At 39.6% G+C, this 21,238-nt stretch overlaps 1 long non-coding RNA gene across 1 annotated transcript in view; it reads left to right on the plus strand.

Moving 5' to 3' along the window:
• The first annotated feature begins 3,465 nt into the window (after positions 1-3,465).
• Positions 3,466-21,238, plus strand: part of Gm41258 — a 30,632-nt gene continuing 12,859 nt past the window's right edge. Inside the window, exon 1 of the long non-coding RNA XR_875008.2 lies at positions 3,466-5,344. This is a non-coding gene — a long non-coding RNA (predicted gene, 41258). The remainder of the gene's footprint in view (positions 5,345-21,238) is intronic.

The raw sequence follows: 21,238 nt of genomic DNA on the forward strand, positions 1-21,238 counted from the left end.
TGATGTAAAACAACATGGTCTGCCCCCCCCCCCTTTGGATCTCTTCTTTGGGCTTTAGTGTGATGGCATATTTTGGATATTGTCTAATGTTATCTAACCAATATCCATCAATAAAAAATGTCCTAGTATAGGCTGACTTCTGAATAACTAGTATCTTTCTTTTTATGAGGGCTTAAATACTTAACTGCATTTGTTTTATTATATTTAGCAGTATTTAGTATTAACAACATGACTGTCCCAAATACAGTTTCAAGAGTACATTTTAATATATAAAAAACCCTCTCTAGCTTTAAAAAGACCTTATATATTTTAAGGACAAAAATTATGGATATTAAGTTGCAAAGATATTACCCTGTGTATAAGTTGCAGAATATTTTATGTTTAATGGTATACATATTGACATTTTGTTGAAACATTTATGGTAACTTGACAATAACTATAAATGGAATCATAAAAACCTAAAATAAGGGAGTTACATGTAATGGGAAGTGGAGATAATAAACTTTATTATTAAATAAAATATTTTTCAAAATAATGATTGTAATATTCTATCTTCTATATTATTTTTACTGCAAATTATTGAAGTTCCTTCCCATGTCACTGGAGCATCTTGTTTGTGACGTCGGAAAATATAAATCTATAGGAATATTTAAAGAAGAAGAGCCAGTGATCTGTGTAATTGTCTATTATTTTTAAGTTTAAAACTTCATTCTTCATATTTTGACTTTTACTTTCTTACACATTCAAATTAATTTGTTTACCAGTAAGCATTTCTGGCCATGCTGGTTATTACTGAATCCATACAAAAGGTATTGATATCTAAAACAAAAACAAAAGCAAATCACACCTTATCATCTTACAGGCTTTGTGAGTCAAGAATACAGGAGGATCTTTGCTGAATGATGCTGGTTGGAAGTCTTCCAAGAACCTGCAGTTAGACTGTCAGTATAGTTGCAGTCTCATTGGAAGACGTGATTGGAGGAGCATCTACCTTTAGCACAAATCATGCAATTGCTGTCAAAGGCATTTTATCAAAGGACTGAGACAGTTTTTCCCCAAGCAAGTGCTCCAAGAACAAGAAGGTACCCAGAAGTTAGAGGTCTTTATCATAGGGAGCTGATATGCCATTTCTTTTCAATGTCATTATCCACAGAGACTGACTTACAATGTGGGAATGACTAAAGAGTTGGCAATAGCAGGGGACCCAAATCATTGGAGTCATCACGGAGGTTGATGGGATGAGATCCCAGAGGCAAGGAGAACAGTTGTTTTGTTCTAGTGTTTCAAAAAAAAAAGGAAGGAAGGGAGGGAGGGAGGGAGGGAGGGAGGGAGGGAGGGAGGGAGGGAGGAAGGAAGGAAGGAAGGAAGGAAGGAAGGAAGGAAGGAAAGAAAGAAAGAAAGAAAGAAAGAAAGAAAGAAAGAAAGAAAGAAAGAAAGAAAGAAAGAAAGAATTTGTTTTCTTAGTTTTGACCTAAGGAGCAGTGTGTCTTGCTGTTAAGACAAATGAACTGTCACTAGCTGCACACAGTCTGTGTGACATGCTGGATTCCTGGATGTGGTTAACCAGAATCTATGTGAACATTGTCATAATTGAACCATGTGAAGGAAACCAGTCAATGGCTTCTCTTGTGAATGCAAAATATAATAGAGCTTGCAGTAGTGTCTCAGTGGTATTTTAGATGATATTAATATTTGCTGTGACATGATATAAATATATCTTAAATTTGATAACAAGCTGCAAAAACAGTCTTCCAAGAGGCTACATCATTTTTTAAAAATTCTTGTTAGCAACCAAAATTGCTCCAGTTTCTTCCCCTTCCCATCTTCTTCAATGTTTGCCATTTCCAAATGTGGTGTGTGTGTGTGTGTGTGTGTGTGTGTGTGTGTGTGTGTGTGTGTGTGTGTGTTAGTTTAGCTATGGTGGTTTTAATTTATGTAGTTTAGATGTTTACTGATGCAGAATATTTCCACTGCTTAGTATTTTTTTTAAAGATTTTGTGTGTGTGTGTGTGTGTGTGTGTGTGTGTGTGTGGTTTGTTTGTGTGTGTTTCTGTACATAGATTACTGTGGTGCCAAGGAAGCCTGATGGAGAATATCAGGTCTCCTGGAACTAGACTCATAAATAGTTGTGAGCCACCCATTGTGCGTGCTGAGGACCAAACCTGAGCCTTCTGCTCTCACCTGCTGAGCTATCTCTTCAATTATTCAGTTGCTTATTATAAGTATTAGTTGTCCCTCGTCTGACTAAATGTGTTGTCACAAAAGATTTGCTCTGAAAAGTACATACAGGTAACATTATACAAATCTAGCAGGTTATACTTATTTATTTGGGAAAATATATTTGCTCCATGTATATATATATGTAACAACATTCAAGGAGGCTGTGAATTTGAAAGAGGTTGGAGGGGTATTTGAGGAAGTTGGAGGAAGGAAGGAGGATGGGAGAAATGACACAATTATAGTATAATTTCAGAAAATACTATAATGAATATATTATATTTAATATGTAATAATAAACATATAAAAATGAGTATCAGGATATTAAGAGGAATCACCTTGAGGATTCATATTGATAGTGTAGCAGAAGCCAGAGCCAGACCAATGCCTCATTGCAACAGATATTTGCAAGTAAGGGTGTGTAGGCAGAAGGACACACTGTATGACACATAGTGACATGCTACAGCTTTCAGGAGGAGGGTTTTGTATTATCTATCTATCTATCTATCTATCTATCTATCTATCTATCTATCTATCTATCTATCATCTATCTATCATCTATCTATCTATTACTGCTTAGTTTCTTTTGGGAGAGGAGTTTGCAAGAGTAGAGACAGATACAAAGGGATGAGGTGAGGGAGCGGGATTGGAATATATGATCTAAAAGTCACAAAGAATTAATAAAATAATTAAAAACAATAGAAAAAAGTGCATATTTGGAAATACAATTGGCAAATATTTTCTCCAAGTTTGTGGGTTTTTCTGCTCTCTTAACACCTGTTATAGAGCAAATTCAGTTTGTAGGGAAATGTTTTTACTGTTTCTTTTGCAGTTTGTACTTTTATATCATATTTTAAAGATGTTTGTATAACCCAAGGTCACAAAACTTTTCTTCCATTTTTAGCTAGGATTTGTGTAGTTTTGTTTAAATTTACATTTTATTTCATTTAGAATATACTTATAAAAAGTTACATGAGATTAAGAAGCCTTTATTCACTTGTATGTGACTAACCCTAGGAATTGCTTTTGAAAACTTTATTTGTGATCAGTACAGGGACACTGAGCTGGTTCTAGGCTGGAAATTTAGTCCCAATTCTGTGCTGATAGCCACTGTGAGTCCTGACACTTTTACCCTTTTTGGTTTGTTTGGGTTTTTTCCCCTAATTTTATCTCTGACCTCTTTTATCAAAGACACATCTTGTTTCTACCCAGGACTTTTTTTTTTTTTTTTTTTTTGAGTATATATTCTTTACAGTTGTACTAAAGCCAGAGCATTAGTTCTTGCCTGGGAATGTGTGCAATTGACATTGCATCTTACCCACATTTTATTGTTCAGGTATTGCCACAGTGGTGGTGCATAACTAAGCTCTCCAGAAGCCATTAGTTTACAGACCAGGAAGTGTGGGTCAGCTGGAGCTTGGCTAATCTACACTCAATTCAGCTAGCTGGTTCTGTTTTTGGGTGATGGGTCAGAAAAGATTATTCTAGGCTCTGTCTTTAAGTCATTGCTATTTCTCCGGTGTTTTCTTCTGTGTTTGCCATATGGCCTGAAAACACTGGCTGTGTAGAACATGATCTTCATGGTAGATCACTGGAAGGCAAGCCTTGGCACGCTCATATCGACTCAGGATCCCATTCAATGTGATTCTTAACATTCCACATATAAAAACTTTATAGATGTATTGTTCATCATCGAGACAAGAAAATAAACTTCACACAGACTAGCATGACAGCAGAATTGATCATGTTTAGAACTGGATATGATTATGATTAAAACAGTCCGAAGTAAGAATTTTATAGTACTTAAGAAAAGTGTTCTTTTTCAAAAAACAAAATACAAAGTTCACTTCTTAGTATACTATCCGTCATAACTATCCTAGAGGATTAAGGTTATTAAGATGGAACTTTTATACAGTTCAAAATTTATTTTTGAAACATGCTTCCACATCGTTTATCAAAGTAGACATGAGAAGATGATATAATTAGGCTCAATACTAAAACAATGTCTTCTAGAGTCAAATGTGTCGTCATCTTCAGTGACCACAGGCCATGGAGCTTAGGTGCCGTGGTGTTTATCTATTGTGTATTGAGAATCATGCTTCTGTACGGGAGTTTATAATCCTTTCTGAACAGATAGTGATTCATTCGTTCTCAAATCATGTAAAAAAGGTAGAAAATATTAAAATGTAGGGCTAGAAGAAATTTAAATAAATTCATTTTCATAAAAGTAAGTAATGTGTGGTGTTCAGAAATGTTAGTAATGTTTTAGAATAAACTAAGGAGATAGGGGTAAGATTTAAATCAAGAAACTGAAATGCAAAAGCATTCATAGAATCAGAATATTTTAAGGAGGAGAAATATCTAAATCAATGTTTTTCAACCTCTGAGTCACAACCCCTTTGGTTCAATTTGTATCAATAAAAATGCACGCTGCATATCAGGTATTTACATTATGATTCATGGCAGTAGCAAAGTTACAGGTATGAACTATCAGTGAAAATAATTTTATGGTTGTGGTCACCACAACATAGGGGACAGTCTTAAGGTTTCAGAGCTTTAGGAAGTTCCCTGTTCTAAACTCTTGGATAGTTTTTGAAGCTTATTTAAAAACTATAGCAAACTTTCTATGCAGATAGAATGTTCCACCTAATTCAAAGGCCAAACACATCTGTCTGTTTGTTAGAGCATATTGGTACTTATGGGGCCGTGACTTGAATGCGGATGCTAATAGCCTGTGCTTTCTTGGAAAGGGACTCATCCTGACCCTTGGGATGCAGCTTTAAGAGCAATAATTTTTATTTCAAGCAATGACAGGGATCAAGTGAAGTCTGAAGTATTTTGACATAGAGAGCAGATTACTCCACTAGTAACAAAGCATTTTAGGTTTCGGAGTATAGTGATTCATCTGGACTTACTGTTACATTTTTTTCCATATTGCCAATTTCTGGATTCTCTTTTCTTTCTGTTTTCTCCATGCGTCCTAGGAAGAGACTCAGAAATAAACCAGATTAACTTCACTCCAAGAAAGGTCGACTGGACATTTCAAGCAATTGTCTGTCAGTTGGCAACACCACCAAAGTGGTTGGATAAAATAAATACCATTGTACACGGAATGAAAAATATACCAGTAAGTAAATAAGTCTCCCATACTTGTGGTGGCTCTGTAGTGTGTGCCATGAATCATAGTAAGAGGGTGATGCATGCTTGTAGTTATTCATAGTCTGCTGTTCAAAGAGTAACACTCTCTACATCACGCTTGAGTATTCTATTATTAAAAATAAAATGACCCAGAATTGAATGAATATGGATTCAAATTCATCCTCCTTTCTTGTTTTTCCTCTAATGATATCTGTAAATGTCTAGTCCATTTTAGTTCTTTTTCTCATCTATTAGAGGTAGAAATCATAAAACTTACACATTAGAATTAAGAAAAAAGACATTGTAAATTAGATTAAATGTTAATAGATTTGTTTGTTTGTTTGTTTGTTTGTTTGTTTTAAAGATATATTCTAACTATGTAGCCCTGTCTGACCTGGATCCAACTGCATCTACTTTTCAAATGCTGGGAATTAATGCATTTACCACCAGTCCCAGCTCAACTGTTAGTTTGTTTTCCTTTTAAATACAATGTGGAAATTATTCAACTGTTTTCCAGGAAATCTTGTGGTAGATGGACTTGTGTGAAGTATGGAAACAGATGCTTGTACCATACTCTGTAAATGTTCACAGAAATGAGTTCAGTAAAATAATTGTAATGAAGTTAAGTGGCTATTTGAAGATTTTTAAAGTACTTGCTTGTAGAACAAGCTGAGAATGAAAGCCACAGTGAACATACATATGCAGAAACCAAACAACAAAGCAAAGTACAACCACAGTGAAGACATGGGACAAGCAGCAGTTTAAAAACTCAGACTGAGTTTTTGACCAGCAACAGTAAAAATTCTCATTTTTCCCATCAAAAGCATCTGAATTTAGTGTTGATTGAAGTTCAACAAGCATGTTCTTTGGGAACACATGGGTACCAGATACAGAATGATTCACCTTATCTTGGCGTGTAGAGTTTTGCCCAGCACAGCTAGGCCCATGATTTACCAAAAATCTTCTGGATATTTTATAACTTTTGGCTCATCTAACTGAAAAAGAGAGAGAGACACACACACACAGAGTCTTGTTTTCAACAAAAGAGAGGCACCACAGCATTTTAATATAGCACTAACTCTGTCATTGCTGATTTACCCCACCAAAGGGAACATGTCTTGGCTTTGGGTTGACAAGTACCATGTGTTTTGTTCAGACTTAGAACACTGAAGGGAAATGGTGTATTTGGTCTGGCATTTCCTGTCTTGAAAAATAGCCCATTTTGGACTCTAAAAGTTAATCTAGAAGGCACTCAAATGTAAACATCTTAATAGTAACAATAAAAACGCCCGGTTTCGTTGTTGTCTCTCTTGTTAAGGTCATACCCCAAAAGTCTTGGGCCAGATCAGTGAGAGTCCTGAAGCAGCTCCCTCACTTTTTTAAAAAAAATGTCAGATTTACATTTTGGGACATCTCACACTTCCCCCTACATTTTGGGGTCCAGATTCTCATTAGCTATTAGATGTCTTTCATAGTCATTTTCTAACTTGTAAAGAATGTCATTTATATTTTGATAAAAATTGCCTAGCTTGGACATAATTTTTGGTCATATGACCGCTTTAACAATGCTAATCATTCTAACTTATACACAAGGGTATTCTATCATTAGTCACATTGTCTGCAATGTATTTCCTCTGAGTTATCTAGTTTTTATAGTAGAGATCTTTTCAATTTCTTTGTTAAATGTATCCTTGGAACTTTTTAAAATATTATGAGTGGAATTTTTTTCATTTCTTTCTTAGCAATTTCATTCAAAGAGATTGAAAATAAATCTCTTATCTTTGTATGCTGGCTTCTCATTCTGCGATCTCACTGATCTTGCTTGCCAGTTCTAGCTGTCTTTGGTAAAGACTTTACATTTTTCTATGTAATAGTGTGGGCTTTCCCTCTCCTGTGTTTCTTTGTTTCTTCATTGTGCATTATTGCTTCCAGTGGAGCTTCCATTGTTATCCCGAACAAGAGGGATGAATGTAGACAAATTTGTTTTGGTTAATTGCAGAAGAAGTGGTTTCCACTTTTCCTTTTTCAGAGTGTTGTGTGTGTGTGAGAGAGTTAGTCATACAGAGCCTTTTTGTATTGAGACACATTTCTCTATCCCTAATTTATTTTACTTACTATTAGTGCAGGGTTGGGGTATATATGCAAATTAAGGGTTTCTATGATGTGCAGATAGTGAGTTTTATCCAACATTTTCCTTATGTCATTGAGATATTCCTATTTGTGTGTGTGAAATTCTGATTGTTCTGTAGATATTATTTATCTCATTTTCTGATTTGTGTATCTCCAGAGACAATCCTCAGTTGACCCCAAGGATTTGGCGGTATAATCTTTTTGCTATCAAAGTTGATTTGCTGATATATATATATATTTTTAACAATTTTAACATGTTCATCAGAAATATTAGCCTACAGTTTATGTCTGCTATGGACTGTATTTGTTAACAGGACAACTTGGTCATGTAGAATACATTTGGAATATTTCCTCTCATTCTTTACTTTGAAACAATTTGGAAAGAATTAGTGTTACTTCTTCAAAAGCCGGTGAAACTGGGCAACGAAGCCACTCATACTGGACTTTTCATTGATGGACAAGGCTTGTTTGCTTGTTTGTTTTATTAATTCAATTATTTAATTCTTCATCTGTTCAGGTTTTCTATACTCCAAGATCACATCTAGATAAGTCACATGCAAAGGAAATGTAACGGTTTCTTTTCTGTCAACTTTCCATTTCCTTGACAAGTCAGTTTCATTCTAGGCTCTGATAATCCTTTGTGAATACAGGGGCCTTCCCTTTCATCTCTGCTTTTATCTGTCTGATGCAGCTTTCCCCTTTCCTTCAGTTTTTCAATGTTGTTTATCTTTTTCAAATCCAACTATTTGCTTTCTTGATCTTTTGTCCATTTCTGCCTTTTCTAGCTTGGTTCCCTCCTTTCTCTCTTCCCTTCCTCTCTCTCTTCCCTCTCTTCACTTTCTGTGTCTTTTCTTCTTCCTCCATCCTTCTCTTTCTACTCCTATGCTTCGATGTCATAGTGAGCTTTTTTAACTCACTAAACTGCACTATGAGGCTGTTTATTCTATTTTTCCATCAAGTACTTCTTTCTTAGTAATGCTATCTTCTGTATTCCACAAATTTGGCATTAGCTTTTCATTTTCACTTATTTCAAGATCACTTTTAGATTTTTCACCATTTGATTTCTCCATTTGCATACTGGCCCTTCAAAATGTTTAGACTTCCATAAATTTTCATAGTTTTAAAATTTCCTATCATTATTGATTTCTATATAAATATAGTCTGAAGAATGAATAATCTGATGCTATTTTTAGCATGTGTTCTGTGAACTAATGATAATCTCTATTACTGAGCTGCTCCATGGAACAATCTGGATATGTAAATTAGATTAATTTCTCCATACAGTTATTTATTTCTCTTCATCTCTTGTTTGTCATTATAGTGAGATAAACTCTTTTTAGAGGCATAGTATCCAGTTTTGGTGGCATACCTATAATGCTAACACTTAGGAAATTTTGACAAAAGGATCATGAGTCTGAGGCCAGCTTTATTACAACATAAGATCCTGATTCAGTAACTAGAAACCCCAGAGCAGACATGCAAATATCTATATCTATCTATAAAATATAAAATATATATCTCAAATTTTTTGCACATACTTTCCTTTGTTCCTTCTTAAAATTGTGGCATGTATGTATATATGTATGTCTTGCGCGTGCCCTGACTTGCCAGCAAGAATGACACTGCAACAGGATCCTTCTGCACACGTTTATTGGGAGAGCTTGATTGCAGAGGTGAAGAGACCCCAAGCCCAGAACTGGTGCTGCTTATATAGGCCTAGGAGAGGCGTGTCTCACACCCGGATTGGTTATGCATGGGTTATGCTTACCACTTCATTTGCATGCCTACATCTGATTGGTTAACTTGTCTCTCATCTGATTGGTTAACTTGTCTCTCATCTGATTGGTTAATTTTGGTTAATTCTCAAAACCTCATCTTGGCAAAAAAAAACTTTACTGCCTATGTTTGTGTGGTGGCCAGCGGAAGCCAGCGCCACCCTGCAACAGCACATGTGGCTTCTCACATGTATGTATATATGTATGTATATATGTGTGTATGTAACAATAACAACTAAAGAAAAACTATGTCTTAATATATAAATCTAACCTGCTGAGTTGGTTTTCTTTTTTTCCCACATTTTTTATTAGATATTTTCTTTATTTACATTTCAAATGCTATCCCAAAAGTCCCCTATACCCTTCCCCTGCACTGCTCCCCTACTTACTCACTCCTACTTCTTGGCCCTGGTGTTCCCCTGTACTGGGGCAAATAAAGTTTGCTAGACCAAGGAGCCTCTCTTCCCAATGATGGCTGACTAGGCCATCTTCTGCTACATATGCAGCTAGAAACACGAGCTCTGGGGGTACTGATTAGTTCATATTGTTGTTCCACCTATAGGGTTGCAGACCCCTTCAGCTCTTGGGTACTTTCTCTAGCTCCTATACTGGGGGCCCTATGTTCCATCCTATAGATAACTGTGAGCATCCACTTCTGTATTTGCCAGGTACTGGCAAAGCTTCACGGGAGACAGCTATATCAGGGTCCCTTCAGCAAAATCTTGCTGGTGTATGCAATAGTGTCTGCATTTGGTGGCTGATTATGGGATGGACCCCCGGGTAGGGCAGTCTCTGGATGGTCCATCCTTTCGTCTTAGCTACAAACTTTGTCTCTGCAACTCCTTGCATGGATATTTTATTCCCTATTCTAGGGAGGAATAAAAGATCCACGAGTTGGTCTTCTTTCTTGATTTTCTTGTGTTTTGGAAGTTGTATTTTTTGTATTCTGGGTTTCTGGGCTAATATCCACTTATCAGTGAGTGCATATCAAGTGACTTCTTTTGTGATTGGGTTACCTCACTCAGGATGACATCATCCAGATACATCCATTTGCCCAAGAATTTCATAAATTCATTATTTTTAATAGCTGAGTAGTACTCCATTTTGTAAATGTACCACATTTTCTGTATCTATTCCTCTGTTGAGGGTTGGTTTTCTGTTGACTGTATGTGTATGATTTCAAGGCCCACCTTGCTATTAGATAATCAATTAGGGGCTTATCCCTGGAGAGGACTATTTTTCCCACTTAGTCACCTATAGTTCTTTGTCTTTGTGTTGGGCCTTATCAGATTTTCCCATGTATGTTAGCATGTTTATTGGTCTCTGCATTGTGTCTTATGAGATTTTCCTATTTATGTTAGTATGTCTATTTGTGTTTTCCTTGGTCAGGTTCTATTTAGGCAGCCATATTGTTGAGGCATCATGAGTGTAGCTTCCTTGTCATTTCTAGAAGACATAATCTCAGAGCAGCTTTCCTTGTCCTTTAGCTCTTAAAACCATTTGCTCCCTACATGATGTTCCCCAAACACTGGGTGCAGGAGTTCTGTTTTAGATAGATCACATGTGACTGTGTAATCCACAGTCACTTGGTCTTCATAGTTTGACTGGTTGTGGCTTTCTGTGGTAGTCTCCTTCTGTTACAAAGAGATGTTTCTTTGATGACAAGTGCTACACTTATCTGCTGGTACACAGATAGATATAAAGAATGCAGTTAGGAATCACAGTGGTTAAGTGACCTCACTAGTACCAGGTTTGATTTCCCTCATGTTTAGCACATCTTAAGAACTGTCAGTTAGCTCCATGATATGAGTGACACTGTTGTACCCTTAGGGCTATCATGCCCTGATGGTCATTGTTGTGGTTCATAATGTAATAGTGTTCAAAGGAAACCATGCCTTTTCATGTGAAAACAATATCTGCTTTGATAATTTTAGGATGCATGCCCTTCTTAAACCTCTCACAAATAAGTATCAAGAGAGCTGGGCTAGTGACTGAGGCAGAGAGGAAGAGGTAGGTGTCATGGTGAACATTTAACTTGTACAACAAAGGCTACTAAAAGATAGCTGTAGTGGCTATTCCTGGTTGTCAACTTGACAATATTTGGAATGAACTACAATCCGGAATTGGAAGGCTCACCAGTGACCCTTATCTGGAGGCTTGGAGATCCTTATCTGGATCTTGGTTTGAAGATCTTGAGCCATAGTGGCTATGGATTCCAGAAGATTGAATCTCTGAGTTTAAGGAAAACACCTTTAATCTGGGCTATGCCTTTCATCTGGGATTAAAGGTGTGGCGGAACACACCTTTAATCTGGGCTACACCTTCTGCTGGAGACAATATAAGGACATTGGAAGAAGGGAGTCTAGCGCGAGCTCTTGCTCCTTCGCCTGCTTGCTGCGTGAGACTGAGTAACTGCTAGATCCTTGGACTTCCATTCACAGCTGCGACTGAACAATTGTTGGGAATTGGGCTGCCGACTGTAAGTCATCAATAAATTCCTTTACTATCTAGAGACTATCCATAAGTTCTGTGACTCTAGAGAACCCTGACTAATACAGAAGTTGGTACCAGGAGTGGTTCTAGAGTAACAGAAGTACAAGGATGAATCTTTTAAAATACTAGAATTGGCTTGTTGATCCACCAGCACTTTCAACTATTGAAACCTCTCCAGATTCTCTCCCTCCTGGGAGCTCAGAGAATTTTGAAGACCCATGGTTGAAACTATATTCCGAACTTAAAGAAGCTAATGACCTTGATTTTCTTAATGAATTAGGTGATTCAGTGCACAAAGCTTTCTACAAGATGGGGAAAAAATCGGAAAATGATTTTACTGGCTGGCTGCTCTTATTATCTGTGGAAAAAATGATGAATGAAAGGAAGGAGTTGTGTGATAAAATCGAAAGGCTCCAGACACAAGTAAACGATCTAAAAGTTGCTAAGTGTGTCCTTGAGGAGAATCTTCTCTCTTGTAGCAATAGAGCTCAAGTTGCAGAAAATCAAACAGAAACTCTCATTGTAAGGTTGGCTGAACTACAGCGAAAATTCAAGTCTCAGCCTCAGAGTGTGTCGACAGTTAAAGTAAGGGCTCTAATTGGCAAAGAATGGGATCCTACAACATGGGACGGGGATGTGTGGGAAGACCATGTTGAAGCTGAGAATTTTGAATCTTCAGATTCTCAAGGGTTTGCCCCACCTGAGGAAGTAGTACCCTCAGCCCCACCCCTTGAAATAATGCCTTCCCCACATGAGGAAATTAATTTTGCAGAGTCTGATAAACCAGCAATGACTTTCACTACTGATGTTTCTCAAGGCCCACCAATAGTTTCTTCTAGACCTGTAACCAGACTCAAAGCAAAACAGGCTCCTAGAGGGGAGGTAGAAAGTGTAGTCCACGAGGAAATTCGCTACACTACTAAGGAGCTTAATGAGTTTGCTAATTCATTCAAGCAGAAACCTGGTGAATATGTGTGGGAATGGATTTTAAGGGTGTGGGATAAGGGTGGAAGGAACATAAAACTAGAGCAGGCTGAGTTTATTGACATGGGTCCTCTGAGTAGAGATTCTAGGTTTAATACGGAAGCTCGCATAGTTAAAAAAGGTGTCAAAAGTTTGTTTGAATGGTTGGCTGAGGTGTTTATCAAAAGATGGCCTACTGGAAATGACTTGGAGATGCCTGATATTCCGTGGCTTAGTGTTGATGAAGGGATTTTATGACTTAGGGAAATTGCAATGCTAGAGTGGATATATTGTGTAAAGCATAATTGTCCACAATGGGAAGGTCCAGAAGATATGCCTTTCACCAGCTCTATAAGACGCAAATTGGTGAGAGGGGCACCAGCACATTTGAAGGGTTTTGTTCTTTCCCTTTTCCTTGTGCCAGATCTTAGCATTGGGGATGCTTCTGCTCAATTAGATGAATTAAATTCACTGGGTTTAGTTGGATCCCGAGGTAACAAGGGCCAGGTGGCAGCATTGAATTGCCGGAGACAAGGTGATCCTAGTTATTATAATGGACAGCGTAGACAAAAGAATGTTTATAATAACATACCCAGTAATGGTCAGCACAGGAGAGGTGAAATTTATAATGGCATGACTCGGTTGGACCTTTGGTACTGGCTAACCAATCATGGTGTTTCCAGGAATGAAATACATAGGAAGCCTACTGCATATTTGTTTGATCTGTATAAGCAGAAAAATGCTCAAACAAATGAAAGAAAGGCTACATTAGATTGTGGTAAACAGCCAAATGAAAGAAAGGCTACATTAGATCGTGGTAAACAGCAATCTCGGCTAGTGAATCAATTTCCAGACTTGAGACAGTTTGCAGATCCAGAACCCCTTGAATGAAGGGGTGGCCAGGTTCCGCTGAGGAAGGATCTTGATAAGACACTCAAAGGTTTTGCTGTTACCCTTTCTCCAGTTCTTCCCCAGAGGGACCTACGGCCTTTTACAAGGGTAACTGTACACTGGGGAAAAGGAAATAATCAGACTTTTCGGGGTCTGCTGGATACTGGTTCTGAGTTGACACTGATCCCAGGGGATCCCAAGAAACATTGTGGCCCTCCAGTTAAAGTAGGGGCTTATGGAGGGCAGGTGATTAATGGAGTTTTGACTGATGTCCGACTCACAGTAGGTCCAGTAGGTCCCCGGACACATCCTGTGGTGATTTCCCCAGTTCCAGAATGTATAATTGGGATAGATATACTCAGAAATTGGCAGAATTCTCATATTGGTTCCCTGAACTGTAGAGTGAGGGCTATTATGGTTGGAAAGGCCAAATGGAAGCCTTTAGAGTTGCCTCTGCCAAAGAAAATAGTGAATCAAAAACAGTATCGTATTCCTGGAGGCATTGCAGAAATTACTGCCACTATCAAGGACTTGAAAGATGCAGGGGTGGTGGTTCCCACCACATCTCCATTTAACTCTCCTATCTGGCCAGTGCAGAAAACAGATGGATCATGGAGAATGACAGTTGATTATCGAAAACTAAATCAGGTAGTAACTCCAATTGCAGCTGCTGTACCAGATGTAGTTTCGTTACTTGAGCAAATTAACACATCTCCTGGCACCTGGTATGCGGCTATTGATCTGGCAAATGCCTTCTTCTCAGTACCTGTCCGTAAGGACCACCAGAAGCAATTTGCTTTCAGTTGGCAAGGCCAACAGTATACCTTCACAGTTTTGCCTCAAGGATATATTAACTCTCCTGCCCTGTGTCATAATTTAGTTAGAAGGGATCTTGATTGTTTGGATCTTCCACAAAATATCACATTGGTGCACTATATTGATGACATTATGCTGATTGGACCAAGTGAGCAGGAAGTAGCAACTACTTTGGACTCATTGGTAACACATATGCGTATCAGAGGGTGGGAAATAAATCCAACCAAAATTCAAGGACCATCTACCTCAGTGAAATTCTTAGGAGTCCAGTGGTGTGGGGCATGCAGAGATATTCCTTCTAAGGTGAAAGATAAGTTATTGCACCTGGCCCCTCCTACAACCAAGAAAGAAGCACAACGTTTAATGGGCCTATTTGGATTCTGGAGACAACACATCCCTCACTTGGGTGTGTTACTTAGGCCTATTTACCAAGTGACTCGGAAAGCTGCTAGCTTTGTGTGGGGCCTGGAACAGGAGAAGGCCCTTCAACAGGTCCAGGCTGCTGTGCAGGCTGCTCTACCACTTGGACCATATGACCCAGCAGACCCGATGGTACTTGAGGTGTCTGTGGCTGATAGAGATGCTCTTTGGAGCCTCTGGCAAGCCCCTGTAGGTGAATCACAGAAAAGGCCTTTGGGATTTTGGAGCAAAGCTCTACCATCATCTGCAGACAACTACTCTCCCTTTGAAAAACAGCTCTTGGCCTGCTATTGGGCCTTAGTGGAAACTGAACGTTTGACAATAGGACACCAAGTTACTATGCGACCTGAACTACCCATCATGAGCTGGGTACTATCAGACCCTGCAAGTCATAAAGTGGGACGCGCACAGCAGCAGTCTATTATCAAATGGAAGTGGTATATACGTGATCGGGCCAGAGCAGGTCCTGAAGGCACAAGCAAGTTACATGAAGAACTTGCTCAAATGCCTATGGTTTCTACTCCTGTTACAATGCCATCTGCTGCCAAGCATGCGCCTATAGCCTCATGGGGTGTTCCCTATGATCGACTGACCGAAGAGGAGAAGACTAGAGCCTGGTTTACTGATGGCTCTGCACGTTATGCAGGCACCACCCAGAAGTGGACAGCTACAGCATTACAACCCCTTTCTGGGACAACCCTGAAAGACACAGGTGAAGGGAAATCTTCACAGTGGGCAGAACTTCGGGCAGTACACATGGTATTACAGTTTGTTTCCAAGAAGAAATGGCCAGATGTACGATTATTCACTGACTCATGGGCTGTAGCCAATGGATTGGCTGGATGGTCAGGCACTTGGAAAGATCACAATTGGAAAATTGGTGAGAAAGACATCTGGGGAAGAAGTATGTGGATAGATCTCTCCAAATGGGCAAAGGATGTGAAGATATTTGTGTCCCATGTAAATGCTCATCAAAAGGTGACTTCAGCCGAGGAGGAGTTCAATAATCAAGTGGATAAGATGACCCGTTCTGTGGACAATCAGCCTCTCTCCCCAGCCATCCCTGTCATTGCTCAATGGGCACATGAACAAAGTGGCCACGGTGGTCGAGATGGAGGTTATGCTTGGGCTCAGCAACACGGGCTTCCACTCACCAAAGCTGACTTGGCTACAGCTGTTGCTGATTGCCAGATCTGCCAACAGCAGAAACCAACACTGAGCCCCAGATATGGCACCATTCCTCGAGGTGACCAGCCAGCAACCTGGTGGCAGGTTGACTACATTGGACCACTTCCTTCGTGGAAAGGACAGCGTTTTGTTCTTACTGGAGTAGATACTTATTCTGGTTATGGATTTGCCTTTCCTGCACGTAATGCCTCTGCTAAAACCACCATTCACGGACTGACAGAATGCCTTATCTATCGTCATGGAATTCCACACAGTATTGCTTCTGACCAAGGAACTCATTTCACAGCCAGAGAAGTACGACAGTGGGCCCACGATCATGGAATACACTGGTCTTACCACATTCCCCATCATCCTGAAGCAGCTGGGCTGATAGAAAGATGGAATGGCCTTTTGAAGACGCAGTTACAGCGCCAATTAGGTGGTAACAGCTTGGAAGGCTGGGGCAGAGTTCTTCAGAAGGCAGTATATGCTTTGAATCAGCGCTCGATATATGGTACAGTTTCACCCATAGCCAGGATTCATGGGTCCAGGAATCAAGGGGTGGAAAAAGGAATAGTTCCACTTACTATCACTCCTAGTGACCCTCTAGGAAAATTTTTGCTTCCTGTCCCCATAACTCTAGGTTCTGCTGGCCTAGAAGTTTTGGCTCCAGAGAGGGGAGTGCTTCTACCAGGAGCTACAACAAACATTCCATTGAACTGGAAGCTCAGACTTCCCCCTGGTCATTTTGGGCTTCTAATGCCCTTAAACCAACAGGCTAAAAAAGGAATAACAGTGTTAGGAGGGGTGATAGATCCAGATTACCATGGAGAAATTGGATTACCTCTTCACAATGGTGGTAAGCAAGATTATGTCTGGAGTGTAGGAGACCCCTTAGGGCGTCTCTTAGTACTACCATGTCCTGTGATTAAAGTCAATGGGAAACTACAACAGCCTAATCCAAGCAGGATGACAAAGAATGCAGACCCATCAGGAATGAAGGTATGGGTCAATCCTCCAGGAAAAGAGCCAAGACCTGCTGAGGTGCTGGCTGAAGGAGAAGTAAATACAGAATGGGTAGTAGAGGAAGGTAGTTATAAATACCAATTAAGGGCCACGTAACCAGTTGCAGAAACGAGGATTATAAAGTAATATGAATGCCCATTGTAAATTTACTAATGCGTTTGCGATTGTACGAGGGATAGTTATATCATGTTAGGCATATTTACAACCTTGTTATTGTTTCATGTGAACATGAGATATTATTTGTGTCAAGTTGACAAGGGGTGGATTGTAGTCGCTATTCCTGGTTGTCAACTTGACAATATTTGGAATGAACTACAATCCGGAATTGGAAGGCTCACCAGTGACCCTTATCTGGAGGCTTGGAGATCCTTATCTGGATCTTGGTTTGAAGATCTTGAGCCATAGTGGCTATGGATTCCAGAAGATTGAATCTCCGAGTTTAAGGAAAACACCTTTAATCCGGGCTACACCTTCTGCTGGAGACAATATAAGGACATTGGAAGAAGGGAGTCTAGCGCGAGCTCTTGCTCCTTCGCCTGCTTGCTGCGTGAGACTGAGTAACTGCTAGATCCTTGGACTTCCATTCACAGCTGCGACTGAACAATTGTTGGGAATTGGGCTGCCGACTGTAAGTCATCAATAAATTCCTTTACTATCTAGAGACTATCCATAAGTTCTGTGACTCTAGAGAACCCTGACTAATACAATAGCAGTGCTCCTCACAGAGCCGCAAGCAAACCAAGGTAAAGTAAGATTCCTTTGACAGAGGGATAATAATTTTTAGACACAGTCTGGCTGAGAGTCAACAAGAGAAAGTGAAGACTTAACAAGTAAAAGCTCATTATGAGTTCAGGCAGCTTGAAAAACTCCAAATGAGAATTATACAGAAGTTTAAACTGAAGTATGAGGCCTCATATGCTAAGATGAATATTTGCCCCTAATTGTGCCTATATCCTAATCTCAGGAACAATGAGTATTCTACTTAACATATCAAAAAATACCTTTCAGTTGTAACTTAAGCTACTAGGAAGAACTTAAAATAGACCATTGTATTACTGCAGTGAGCCAAAGCTAATCACATACGTTCTTCAAAGCAGGAAACAGACACCAGCAAAGACAGGAAAGAGTTATGTCAGAGAGGGAAATAAGACAGTATTAGCATAAAAGAATTGGGGTGCAGGTTTTAGCTTTGGAATAAGCAACCCCAAGACAGGCCTTTAGAATCTGAAGGTAGCAAAGAGCTAAAGGCTTGCAACGATGTGAAACCTCAATCTAAAACTATGAGGGGCTAGATTTTGCCAGCAAACTCAACAAGCACAAAAAAAAAGATTTATCAATTTCTAAAGGAACAAAGCCACTGGCACCTGTGTTGGCCTTCTAGCATTAAAATTCATAGGGTAGAATGATGTTTTCAAAGCTATTAAACTTTGATAACTTTTTTTTTTTTTTCTGGCAAGAGTAGAAAATACAAAAAACCAAGTACAAATCTCTCGTGCTTTCGAAGGGTTGGGACAGAGCAAGTAAAGATACTGGGTACAGGTGGGGGCTGGAATCTCCAACTGGGAACCAATACATGAAGGGAATAGATAACTGATATGTCTTGAAGTTTTGAATAACCTAAGAGATTCAGTGTAGATATAAAAGAACATGCAGGAATGTGTGTTAAGGAACCAATTCATTTTTTTATTATGTATTTTCTTCATTTACATTTCCAGTGCTATCCCAAAAGTCAGCCATACCCTACCCCCCCCCCCAACTCCCCTACCTACCCACTCCCACCTCTTGGTCCTGGTGTTCCCCTGTACTGAGGCATACAAAGTATGCACCACCAATGGGTGTCTCTTTCCACTGATGGCCGACTAGGCCATCTTCTGATACATATGCAGCTAGAGACATGAGCTCCAGGGTACTGGTTACTTCATATTGTTGTTCCACCTATAGGGTTGCAGATCCTTTTAGCTCCTTGGGTACTTTCTCTAGCTCCTCCATTGGGGGCCCTGTGATCCATCCAATAGCTGACTGTGAGCATCCACTTCTGTGTTTGCTAGGCCCTGGCATAGTCTCACAAGAGACAGCTATATCAGGGTCCTTTCAGCAAAATCTTGTTAGTGTATGCAATGGTGTCAGTGTTTAGAAGCTGATTATGGGATGGATCCCTAGGTATAGCAGTCTTTAGATGGTCCATCCTTTCATCTCAGCTCCAAACTGTGCCTCTGTAACTCCTTCCATGGGTGTTTTGTTCCCAAATCTAAGAAGGGGCAAAGTGTCCAAACTTTGGTCTTCGTTCTTCTTGAGTTTCATGTGTTTTGCAAATTGTATCTTGTGTATTCTAAGTTTCTGGGCTAATATCCACTTATCAGTGAGTGCATATCAAGTGAGTTCTTTTGTGATTGGGTTACCTCACCCAGGATGATGCACTCCAGGTCCATCCATTTGCCTAGGAATTTCATAAATTCATTCTTTTTAATCGCTGAGTAGTAGTCCATTGTGTAAATGTACCACATTTTCTGTATCCATTCCTCTGTTGAGGGGCATCTGGGTTCTTTCCAGCTTCTGGCTATTATAAATAAGGCTGCTATGAACATAGTGGAACATGTGTCCTTCTTACTGGTTGGAACATCTTCTGTATATATGCCCAGGAGAGGTATTGTGGGATCCTCAGGTAGTACTATGTCCAATTTTCTGAGGAACTGCCAGACTGATTTCCAGAGTGGTTGTACTAGCTTGCAATCCTACCAGCAATGGAGGAGTGTTCCTCTTTCTCCACATCCTTGCTAGCATCTGCTGACACCTGAATTTTTGATCTTAGCCATTCTGACTGGTGTGAGGTGGAATCTCAGGGTTGGTTTGATTTGCATTTCCCTGATGATTAAGAATACTGAACATTTTTTTCAGGTGCTTCTCAGCCATTCGGTATTCCTCAGGTGAGAATTCTTTGTTTAGCTCTGAGCCCCATTTTTTAATGGGGTTATTTGATTTTCTGAGTTAACATGTAGAAGAATGGGAATTGATCCATTCCTATCTCCTTCTACTAAGGTCAAATCTAAGTGGATCAAGGAACTCCACATAAAACCAGAGACACTGAAACTTATAGAGGATAAAGTGGGGAAAAGCCTCGAAGATATGAGCACAGGGGAAAAATTCCTGAATAGAACAGCAATGACTTGTGCTGTAAGATGGAGAATCAACAAATGGAACCTCATAAAATTGCAAAGCTTCTGTAAGCCAAAAGACACCGTCAATAAGACACTAACAGATTGGGAAAGGATCTTTACCAATCCTAAATCAGATAGGGGACTAATATCCAATATATATAAAGGAACCAATTCTTTACCCACACCATGGGAGTTGAGTTTTCAGAAGTAAGCAAGCTGATTGACCGTCTGGTTTATCCTGGCCCCTGCTATCTTACTGGAGTTTATATTTCATCCCAGTCAGCTGAGTCCTTCCTTGACCTTAGGCCACTGTGATAATCCTGGGAGCAGCAAAGACAGAGGAGAAATGAAAGTAAAGTAGCATCTAGGTCAGGAATGCAAGTGGCAACACAAAACAAGAAACTGGAGTGGAACAAGATTCATCGGTGACAGCCACCAAGACAGGGTCACAGCGTGAAAAGAGTCACCACAGCAGTACAAATCCCAAGGCAGGCACACAATACACAAAGAGAAAAAGTGAAGCTATGAGGCCCCACTCTCCACTAAAGCAACTGAAGGTTCTGATGGTGATGTAAAATACCCCTTGCCAAACTGAGCATGATTTTCCATTACTGTGATTTATGTCTATCAGGACATTAGCAAGAAGAGAAAACCACCAGAATCACTTTAAATTGATTTTATGTTAATACGAAGGTGGATCACCTGCAAGTTTCCATTGCAGTGGTCCTACGATGCAGAGTGATGGATACCCTTGACCCAATGCTGTTATTATTTGAAAGAATTCTCCTCAAAACTTAGATCATGAAGGTTAGGTCCAAAGTGCCCTACCCACCTCCACCCCCAGTGGCAGTGCTGGTGACATTGTCCTAAGTGGAAGATCTTTGGTCAAGGAAACAGAAGGATTGGTATCAGATAAACAGGCTTTAATGTGGGTTTCTATTTACTAGAAAAGTAGATCTCCCTAGGTGAGTTCCCATTTGGCAGGAACTTCCCCTCAATCCTATAGGGATCTCCCTTAACCTTTCCCCAGAGGTCAAGTACCAACCT

This window comes from Mus musculus, chromosome 15, assembly GCF_000001635.26.
Source record: "Mus musculus strain C57BL/6J chromosome 15, GRCm38.p6 C57BL/6J".
Taxonomy (NCBI): Eukaryota; Metazoa; Chordata; class Mammalia; order Rodentia; family Muridae; genus Mus; species Mus musculus.